Source organism: Capsicum annuum, unplaced genomic scaffold, assembly GCF_002878395.1.
Source record: "Capsicum annuum cultivar UCD-10X-F1 unplaced genomic scaffold, UCD10Xv1.1 ctg81839, whole genome shotgun sequence".
Lineage (NCBI taxonomy): Eukaryota > Viridiplantae > Streptophyta > Magnoliopsida > Solanales > Solanaceae > Capsicum > Capsicum annuum.
This window is the reverse complement of record NW_025892588.1, coordinates 51,867-55,815: the sequence shown is the minus strand read 5'-3', so window position 1 is coordinate 55,815 and position 3,949 is coordinate 51,867. Positions and strand designations below refer to the sequence as shown.

The window sequence follows — 3,949 nt, the reverse complement described above, 5'->3', positions numbered from 1 at the left end:
CCTGTAATTTTTTGTTAAGCATAATGCTGATCATCCCGAAGAAAAAAAAATAAGTCATCTGTTTCAAAAAGAATGACCTATTTTGACTTAGCACGAAGTTTAAGGAAAAATAAAGAAGACTTTTGAATCATGTGGTCTTGAATTAAAGTTGTGTCAAATATACCAAAATGTTCTTTAATCTTATGATCTTCAATATGTCACGTGGAAAGTTGAAATAAAAATATTACCAAAAAAGTAAAGAAGTCATTCTCTTTGAATCATGTGATCTATTAGTAACCAGTAATTATATGTCCTAGGCGCTGTTAAATATTATTATTTCCTTAATCTTTTACCAAATCCAAAGAGTTAGAGATTAATAGATTATACTATCAAAGTGCACAATCATCTGTTGTAACATAACTGACCTGAACATGAAACAGACTAATAAATCGCCTGATCTTGTTTAGTTTATGCGTGCCTTTTTTGCCAATCTGCGTATCGCGTTATCGATAATACCATTGACCTCTTGAAACTCTGAAGGTTTCAGGTCATAGTCACAAAGGACAAAAACGAGAATACAGTAGATATGGCTCATGCAAATGTGGCTTCTCTTATGAGAACAGTACAATCGCTCTTGACATCCAAATCGCCAATGCAATCTCTAACCTGCAATCACAGTGAAGACTTTGCTGCTGTTCATGAAAAGATTAGTTCCCTCAAAGTAGTTGTCAAGAACTTTGAGAAAAACAATATTTCTGGGGAACTGACAGATTTGGAAGTACAGGTAAAAGAAGTTGCAAATACTGTTGAACAAACAATTCAACTAGGCGTAACTGAAGTTGTATTGGCAAATGATGAAAATCTGAGAGTAAAGGCACATGAGAGGCTTTCTGATGGACTGCAACAAGCAGCGAAGGATATTGATAGTATCTGGAAAGAGTCAACAAAGATTCAAGATAAAGGGAACGCGATGAATTTTCAATGGTTCAAGATTTTTCAGTGCTTCACGATTTTTCAGTGGTTCAATATTTTTCAATGGTTCAACAAAACATCAAAGGAATACACAAATGTTGAGAACAGTATGGTTGGATGTGATGATCAAAGGAAACGGTTGGTAGAAGATCTTACAAGAAGCTACTCTGGTGAACCAAAAGTCATCCCAATTGTCGGGAAGGGTGGCATAGGTAAAACAACCTTAGCGAACGAAGTTTACAACGATGCGTGCATCCGTTCTAATTTCGATGTTTGTGCTTGGGCTACTGTTTCTCAACAACAAAATGTAAAGGAAATCTTGTTGAGCCTTTTCCGTTCAACAAAGGTTGACAAAGTTTTCATGGAAAGTGAGGCAAAGCTGCCAGACATGCTACAAAAGAGTTTAAAGGGTAAGAGATATTTAATTGTATTGGATGACATGTGGAAAAGTGAAGCATGGGATGCCATGAGACTATGTTTTCCACGTGAAAACAAGGGGAGTAGAATATTGTTGACGACCCGTAACACTGAAGTAGCGCGCTATGCTGGTACAAAGAATTCTTTGTCGATGAGGTTCATGGATCAAGATGAGAGTTGGAACCTTTTCAAAAGTGTAGCATTTTCAAGTGAAGAGTTACCATCTGATTTGGAGACTATTGGGAAGCAAATCGCAGATGAATATCACTGGTTACCACTAACTATTGTTGTGGTTGCTGGACTTCTCAAATCTAAAAGGGCAATAGAAGATTGGGAAAGTGTTGCGAAAGATGTCAAATCATTCGTCACAAATGATCCTGATGAACGATGTTCACGTGTGATTGGGTTGAGTTACTATCACTTGACAAGCGATCTAAAGACATGTCTTCTGCATTTCGGAATTTTTCCAGAAGACAGTGATATTTCAGTGAAGAATTTGATGAGATCATGGATGGCTGAGGGGTTCCTAAAGTTGGAAAATGATTTGGAAGGAGAGGCTCAGAAATGCTTGCAATAGCTTGTTGATAGATGTCTAGTCCTCGTCAGCAAGAAAAGTCGAGATGGAACAAAAATTAGATCATGTAAGGTTCATGATCTAATATATGACCTGTGTGTGAAAGAAATTCAAAGGGAGAACATTTTTATCATGAACGACATTGTGCTTAGATTACTCAGATTCACGTCGATATCTCCGTATGCAAAAAATGCAGCCCTTTAAACGCGTGACTGGTGATGAAATTGATTATTTTCCCTATGGTCTTTATAGGGCTATTCTTACCCCTGTACATCGTCAGTTGAGAGATCATGACAACAACGATCTTTTGAAACAAACCCGTTCTATTTTCTCTTTTCATCTTTCATTTTTTTCAAGTGTTCTCAAATCAGAGCTTATTCATTTCAAATTTCTCAAAGTCTTGGAGTTGAGACACAGAGAGACTGATACTTTCCCTGTACAGATACTAAGCCTCATCTGGTTGAGGTACCTATCACTGCTCTGCCTGAGAATTTTTGCATACCTCCAGAAATTTTCAGGTTATGGAATCTGTAGACATTCATTGTTCAACGGCATTTGGGGACTAATGCAATTAAGGCATCTCAAACTGCCAGATTTTATTTGCCAGATTGCCCAAGTGGATCGGTTGACAAAGGAAGGCACTTGGATTTTTCAAACTTACAAACTATTGCTTACTTGTCTGCACGTTGTTACACGAAGGAGGTTATTTTGGGGATTCAAAATGTCAAAAGATTTGGAATCGTACAAGATGAGAATGACTATGGATGTTTTTGGGACGCTGGACTTTTCAACAATCTTCATCAACTTGAAACATTAAGTTTACTATATTTGCATAGTAGGCTTTTTCCAGAAAGTGCAAAAGTTTTTCTAGCAACGCTCAAGAAGTTGAAGTTGAAAAGAACTTTTCTAAGTTGGTCGTACTTGGACATCATAGCTGAATTGCCTAACCTTGAGGTGCTGAAGCTGATGGCTGATGCATGTCATGGAGAAGAATGGTATCCCAATGTTAAGGGATTTACTCGATTGAAGCTTTTGCTAATTGTATTTACTAATCTCGAGTCCTGGAAGCCACATATGACAATTTTCCTGTCCTTGAGAGCCTCATGCTTAGACATTGCGGTTGTTTGAAAGAGATACCAATTGAGTTCGCAGAAATCAACTCACTTCAACTGATTGAGTTAACAGGGTGTCTTCCCAAATTTGGGGAATCAGCTGCACGAATTAAACAAGAACAAGAAGACCTCGGAAACAACCCCGTGGATGTTCGTATCTCCAATCCATGTAAGTATATATTTATTATTTTAACATTAGAATTTTAATAGAATTGTCCAAGTGTATTGTATAATATTATTTCCACAAGTCAAGTCGTTCACAAAAGTTATTTATCTTTGCCCCATATTCTTTCACAAAAATTTGGTTAAAATATAAGAGAAATTAACAAGAATATCCCTTATATTTGGGGACTAATGCAATTAAGTTATCTCAAACTGGACAAATTTGAGATGTTTATGTTTCCCTCCGATGTTTTAAAAGAAGCTCTTCCCCCCTTACTAAAGCAACACAATTCATTTAATAGGTCGTCACGAGCTATTACAGCAGCCATACAACATACCAGTGCGATTCCATAAGTGGGGTCCGGGGAGGATGCGGTGTACGCAAAGAAAAATAATCATTCTACTGGGTGCGCAATAAGCATCAAATAGCTCCATAAGTATTGTTATTCACATTTGTGTTTCTTGTATTCATTTCTCAAAATATTTGTTGCAATGCTTTTGCACTGTTTGGAGATTTTATTCTACCTGAAGTTTCAAGTTTAAGTCTCTTTTCAACTATTATTACTGCATGTGTCCACTTAAAGAGAACTTATGGTCCATTATAAGTATATACTCTTTGCTATCGATTTGTTAAAGAAATATCTTACAGTACATGAGTAAAAGCTATGTTTTCATTAAAAAGGGTAGCCCGGTACAGTAAAGCTCCTGCTATGCGCGCAGTCCGGGAAAGGGT

At 37.0% G+C, this 3,949-nt stretch overlaps 1 pseudogene; it reads left to right on the top strand.

Moving 5' to 3' along the window:
* The first annotated feature begins 522 nt into the window (after nt 1-522).
* LOC107852541 lies at nt 523-3,070 on the top strand (annotated as a pseudogene).
* Nucleotides 3,071-3,949: the final 879 nt, after the last annotated feature.